The sequence below is a fragment of the Octopus sinensis genome, linkage group LG1 (genome assembly GCF_006345805.1).
Source record: "Octopus sinensis linkage group LG1, ASM634580v1, whole genome shotgun sequence".
NCBI classification, from domain to species: Eukaryota; Metazoa; Mollusca; class Cephalopoda; order Octopoda; family Octopodidae; genus Octopus; species Octopus sinensis.
The window spans coordinates 103,333,400-103,340,899 of record NC_042997.1 but is presented as its reverse complement, the minus strand read 5'-3'; the positions used below and the strand labels follow the sequence as shown (position 1 = coordinate 103,340,899).

Sequence of the window (7,500 nt, the reverse complement as noted above, 5' to 3'; positions counted from 1 at the left end):
ATATCTTCAACGATGGGAGAGAAGTTCTCTTTTGTTCTCCAATTATGAATCTCATTTAGAAAACGAGTACTCTACCGAGAACCCATTCCTGAAGGAAGTTAAAATCCACAAACCCCATTCGCTACCGATTAATCAAACACCTAAATATGGAAATTATAGTCACCATCAACTAAAAAGACATTTCAGAAAGAAACAACCGCAAGAGTGGCTGTGTGGTAAGTAGCTTGCTTACCAACAACATGGTTCCGGGTTCAGTCCCACTGTGTGACACCTTGGGCAAGTGTCTTCTACTATAGCCTCGGGCCGACCAAAGCCTGTGAGTGGATGTGGTAGGCAACTGAAAGAAGTCCGTCGTATATATGTGTATATATATATGTATATATATATATATAATATATATATATATATTATATATATATATATATATATGAATATATATATATATATATGTATATATATATATATATATATAATATATATATATATATATATATATCGAAGCTTTCTTCCAGGGGATCTAATGCGCTTGGCTTAGATTTCCCTTGGCGGGCTGCCCAAATCGGAGCAATCTCAAGATTAATCAGCCGAAATTGCTAAGATGATCTGGTTCTTGACTGATGACTGAGGGCTTCGAATGTCCCGTCCTGTGGTTCTTGTGTCGTCTCTGTGGTGTTTCATGTTCTTGTCCATGTCTGTAATTATTTTTACTGTTTACCTATATATATATATATGAATATATATATATGTATATATATATATATTTGTGTGTGTGTGTGTATGTGTGTGTGTATCTGTGTTTGTCCCCGCAACATCGCTTGACAACCGATAGTGATGCGTTTACGTCCCCGTAACATAGCGTTTCGGCAAAAGAGACCGATAGAATAAGTCCTGTGGGCTATTTGCTCGACGCAAGGCGGTGCTCCAGCCTGGCCGCAGTCAAATGACTGAAACAAGTAAAAGAGTAAAGAGTACAAGAACTCCCTATAAACTCCCTATGAACTCCCTATAAAAAAATAGCGCAAGGTTTAAGCACTAGTCAGAAGCAAGACAGCTGCGACATAAGCCAAGTCTTTTTATTTGAACTTTTTGAAAATCTGTGAAACCGGTTAAACCTTTAAATATATTGTATAAAAATATTTAACTATTCTCAGAGCATTTTCAACTTCTATTTTTCTTATATTTCTACACGTGGGGAAAAATCTCTCGCTATATATATATATATATATATATATATATATATATATATTATATATATAATTTACAAAATAAGGGTAAAAGAAAAATTCTAATGCCAAATATGCCGAAAAAAAAGACAAAATTGTCAAATAACCATTATAATTTATGCGTCTCGAAACAAACCGATAGAAATCTATAAAAAAAGAGATTTCTATCGGTTTGTTTCGTGTCGCATAAATTATAATGGTTATTTGACAATTTTGTCTTTTTTGGGGCATATTTGGCATTAGAATTTTTCTTTTGCCCTTGTTTTGTAAATTATTTATAAATTTAACCTTTAAAGGTATTTTTTGATATGCTGGCCATTGATAAAAAATTTTTCCCGAAAACACACATGTTTGTGCATGTATGTGTGTACTAGATGTATGAGTGGTTAGATGTAGGTGTTTGACGCCTATGCGTGTTTACTTGCTTTTCTTGTGTGTATGTGTGTAAGCTGGCATGTAGGTGGTAGCTGATGGCATCAGCTTGTTGGTACATATGTGCGTGTTAGCTAGAGTGTGTATACGTATGGGTGCAGGCGCTTATCAGTCATGTATGAGTTCTCACGTGCGCAAATATGTGGGTGTTTGTATCAGCTGTGTATATCAGCTGCATATGTATCAGGTGTATGGGTGTGTGAGTGTGAGAATGCATGTCCGTTATTGCCTGGTGTATATATGTGTATGGTGCCTTCTTACTTAGAATGCATGTAGGGGTATATATTCGTAAGTATGATAGGTGAACGTGGGTATGTGGATTCCAGTATTCATTTGTATACGTACGAACGAATGAGTGCGTGTTTGTCTGGGAGAATGTATATCCTTGCCTACAGAAGTGCTTTCCTCCGGTGTATGCGCGTATATATATATATATATATATATATATATATATATATATATATATATATATGTATATTTATATATATATATATATATATATATGTATATTTATATATACATATATATATATATACATATATATATATATATACTATATATATATATATACATATATATATATATATACATATATATATATATATACTATATATATATATATGTATATTTATATATACATATATATATATACATATATATATATATTACATATATATATATATATACATATATAATATATATGTATATTTATATATACATATATATACATATAATATATATATATATATGTATATTTATATACATATATATATATACATATATATATATATATATGTATATTTATATATACATATATATATACATATATATATATATATACCATATATATATATATATATTACATATATATATATATACATATATATATATATATATACATATTATATATATATAATATATATACATATATATACATATATATATACATATATACATATATACATATATATATATACATATATATTATATATATACATATATAATATATATATATATATCTATATATATATATAACATATATATATACATATATATATACATATATATATATATATATATTATATATATATATATATATATTTGATTTTGATTTTGATTTTGATTTTTCCAGTTTCAGCTCATGAGCTGTGGTCATGCTGGGGCACCGCCATATATATATAAATATTATTATTTCTAAGTCTCTCTAAAGGAGACTACAGCAGTGGTACTGGATGTTAACAGTTATCGCCAAGCTAATATTGCAGTCCATAAATATAGGACGAAAGCTGCCGTTGATTAGATTCAAGAGGCCATCACCTCTAGCTTTCTATATGACATACAAATATGTGTCCATTATAACCTTCGAACAGGGGAGATCAGCTGCTTCCCCTTGCTGGTCAGGCATCTACAGACATGTTTCAGGATATTTTCCCTTTATCAATGAGTAGCCGAACCCGACAGGCGTCGCTGCTGACTGTCTGTTCGAAGGATTATTTACCTAATTTCAGTGGAATACCTATTTCAGTGCAAGGATTATTTACCTAATTTCAGTGGAATATGCGAATGCATATTTGGTGAGTACCGTCCCTTGAAGTCATTGCCCTTCATGCTGTTGTAGTACCTTGTGATGCTATCGGATGGTGTGAGGATGGGTTTTTACAGTACAGCCCTTGAGAGACATAATCCTCTTATAGGGCAGCTAGTAGGGTTTCGAAAATTAAAGTGTTGGGTTTGGAGTTAGTGTGAGTGCATATTTGCGCCTGTTGTGGCGTGTAGCCTTAGAAGCGATGTTGTCTAAGCAGGAGGAGGTCACCGTGAGGTTACAGGGGTTGAAAAGCATACAGTTTTTATGGCCCCGGGGAACTATTTCTAAATCAACGGCAGGAAGCTCAAAGCTACATTAATGAAAACTTTTTGGTCAAATGGAGGATTGAACAACCAATTATGTTTCTCTTTCTGGTCCTCTTCCGGTGTGCGCGTGGAGGTTATAAGTCTTCCTTATATGCTAACTTCTCAGAAAAATCAATATATATATATGTATGTATATATATATATATTATATATATATATATATAATATATATATATATATATATATATATATATATATTTACATATACATATACATATACACACATATATATGCATGTACAAGCGGAAATAGGGACTCAAAGAATCAAACAATACTCACGGTAAGCTCTTCGTAGAGTATTTCGCCATCAAGAAGACAGTTGTTTTTAGGGTATCAAATTAACGTCAGCGTGCTTCTGAAACTCCGGGTGTCACAATGGTGGAGAGTGAAGATAAGTAAAAGAAAATTTTATTTTGTTTTACATATTTTATCTTATCTACTTTATTCTTTCGTTGTATTTACCGGAGTTTCTAAATTGAGCGTTTCTTATATTTAAGAAGGTTGCGTCGTTAGCTAATAAATCCCAGGTCAATTTGTATATATTGAATAGACCCAGCTTAATTCGATAGACCCAATTATTTAATGCCCATAAAATGTTCTTATGAGAAATCTTATTCCTTGTTCTAAATTACACGTATGTCCATACATCTGTATGTATATTTATATGTATGTAGGGCGCTTTAGGGGCGATAATATTACTGAAAACAGAATACGAAACAATTATAAATATATGGAGTAAATACTTTTATCTCTCACTTTTGAATTTAATTAATTATATGTATTGTATAATGAATACCCGTGGTTAAATGGTTAGGAATTTCAGCTTCTGATCGTACATTGGTGGGTTAAATTCTTTAACCTGTTGCATCGGCACTTCATATCACATTGCTTTTATCTACATAACCATGATTTTTTTTACTCTGTCTCAATGAATTTTATAAAATATATGGTAATTCATTATGAGGTCAAACTACATAATTTAAATAATGTACTTTAGTCATTAAGAGAAATTAATCATTCCCTCAAACAGTATTGCTGAAGAGTCAGAATTACTAAGATAAAAAAAAAATGAGAGACGCTTAGAATGTTTTATAGTAATTTTATTAAATACGAAGCTTTTCTTAATGCAGCTTTCTTCAGTGCCTTTTCCACCATTAAACCATAAAACAAGTCTTGCTTTAAAACTGGAACAGTAAGAAAATGGCATTGAAGTTGATCTCTTTCTTTGGCCTAAAAGCTCAGCATGTAAAAATACATAACTTGAAATGTGTAAAAGGCAGGAACGGAAAATGAACACTTAATAATATTTCTGTAATTAAGAGTTTGATATAAACACACACACACACACACGCGCGCACTCATACACCCATATATATATATATGTATGTATATATATATATATATATGTGACAAAACAAAAGAGGCGAGATAGTTTATAATATATTTATTTACACCACTTTGCGTTTCATTAACAAAATAATTATATTGTAATTTCTACAACCAATTTGCATTGACAGATCTTCTGAGATGTGTAACTTGCATAGAAACGCTGTTACTATCCCAGTGTTATTACGAATGAGAGTTACGGCTCTCTGCAAATTTTACAATGTGATCTGATTATATAATTTCCATTATATAACTAATAATAACTCTTTGTCAATGAGACGTGCATAAGATAGTATAACTAAATATTTTATAACCACTCTCCTCTGTATTGTTTTCTATATGTAGTCTGTGATATATCCAATTGTGAATTCCAACCAAAATAATATGTAGGCTTTAGTACAAGTCCTTCTCACAGTTTCCATGTATATGGAAATACAATGCAGCATTAGCAACTGAATAAGCACTAGTACCAAATGGTTTCGCTGGAAAAAGAAAAATTGAGGACTGGTCTGTTTATTGTCAACGACTGTCATTTAAATTGGTAAAGGTAGCTGAGTGAGAGAAACAGTAGAAGCTTCCGGCATTTTGTCCCATTCTTAGTTCAAGTAGTGTCGAACGTAGCCGCCTTCGATTTTTATCCCTCGGCGCTTGATAGAGTATGTGCTAGTCATGTTAATGGTTCGGATCTGATAACTACACAGCCGCAAACTAATATGTATAGGCGTAGAATATAAACACAAATTTTCAAAATTAGGGTCTGATTGTATGAAGTCTACCAGCAAAGTTGTAGTGTTAGTAAAGTGCATTAGATGTAAAGCTCTACCGAAATCAGAAAAGTTGTTTGGAAAACTCAAGAGATTTAGACGACTTCCTGTTTCTGTTGTACCTGTATTTCAAAGGGCCGGCCTTGTCACTCTCTGTGTCACGCTGAATATCCCCGAGAACTACGTTAAGGGTACACGTGTCTGTGGAGTGCTCAGCCACTTACACGTTAATTTCACGAGCAGGCTGTTCCGTTGATTCGGATCAACCGGAACCCTCGTCGTCGTAACCGACGGAGTGCTTCCACTAAGGGAATGTCAACTCATAGATCTTGGGCTAAATGCAAATGAATTTCTCTGCGTATTTTCGATGTGAGATTTCAAAGTTTCTTTCTACCCTCTCTCTTTAAATCATGGCATATGGTTTCCAAGGATTTTCTTTCTCAAAGATAAAAGCAAAAGCAGTGTTGAAATGTAACCTACATAGCATTTTCTTTGCACACTTTTCCTCATACGAATTCGAAATTCTATGTGATTTATATCTATATAAATTTGGAAATATTTTTTAAAGTAAATACAAAGAAATAAATTGACTAAATAATAATGTAATTTATGCAGATTCAAGCGGATGAGAACAGAGCTTCATATTTTTAAAAAGTGCCCAGCAAAGTTTGACTCATTTGCCTTTCTTAGGCGCATTAATGTGATCGAAACTAGCTCGTTGATAGAAACGGCCTGAAGTTTATCGCCTATAGTACAGAACTCACTACGTGCATGGTTCAAAGTGATAACTATATCAGAAATTTCAATTTCTTACATTGGCGCGAGGTTACACATTTTGATCGATTATACACATGGACGCAAAAACTAGTATTTAACTGGTATGTATTTCAGCAACCTGGGAAAGATGGAAGGCATGGTTGGATTTAAGCGCAGAATTTAATAAAGACAAAGTGACACAAGGCATGTAGTATGAAGCTCTGTTCTACCAATGCAACCATATTACAAGTTTAAGAGACAGATAATTTAGAATTTAAATGCGAAAAAAAATGTGTGTGTGATTAAAATCCAGTATAAACTATACCTCAAAAGTTCTTTCACCCATGATAAAATAAAACGCCCGCCATGATTTGAGAGGGAGAAAGAGAGAGAGAAGAGAAGGGAGTGACAGTGAGAAATAGAGACGATCTCTGAAATTGGTTTATATAAAATGCGTATACCGAAAGTATTATAAGCTTAAAAGAAAAAAGAGAAAAACAACAAAAACGATGCACAATAGAAATCAATGTAAACTAAACCATCAGGAAAAATAGCATTTAAGTATCTCTTGAAACATGTTTTATTCGAATTATTGTCATCACCTTCAAAATCCTTAAGCAGTAAAATATTAGATTCTAAGCAAAATTTAGTTTTGATTTCAATTTGAGAACATTTTGCCTTTCGTTTACATGAAAATGTTCTTTAGGAAAGACAAAATAACAACAAAAACCCTATATTTCTATCTCTATAATATCTCATACACTGTGCATTCACGATCACTAGTATGGAAATTAAAGATTATTCCTTTAAGTTTTCATTACTGCAAATATTGATTTCAAATTTTAGCACAAGGCATGCAGTTTTGGGGTGCTGGACTAAGTCGATTAAACATATTGGTACTTATTTTATCAACCCCGAAAAGATGAAAGGTAAATCCGACCTAGGCAAAATTTAAACTTTGTACTAAAGAGAGACTAAATACCGCAAGGCATTTTGCCTGATATGCTAACGACAAATATTGGTGTACA

General features: G+C 32.2%; 1 protein-coding gene across 2 annotated transcripts in view; it reads right to left on the bottom strand.

Moving 5' to 3' along the window:
- Window positions 1-4,648: 4,648 nt before the first annotated feature.
- Window positions 4,649-7,500, bottom strand: part of LOC115214942 (carbonic anhydrase 2) — a 39,907-nt gene continuing 37,055 nt past the window's right edge. The window contains exon 10 of one of the 2 annotated variants that reach the window (XM_036503460.1): window positions 4,649-4,750. The gene's annotated coding sequence lies outside the window, so the exon portion shown is untranslated. Of the gene's footprint in view, window positions 4,751-4,995; window positions 5,435-7,500 lie in introns of those variants that run through there. The other variant, XM_036503461.1, reaches the window with a different exon arrangement.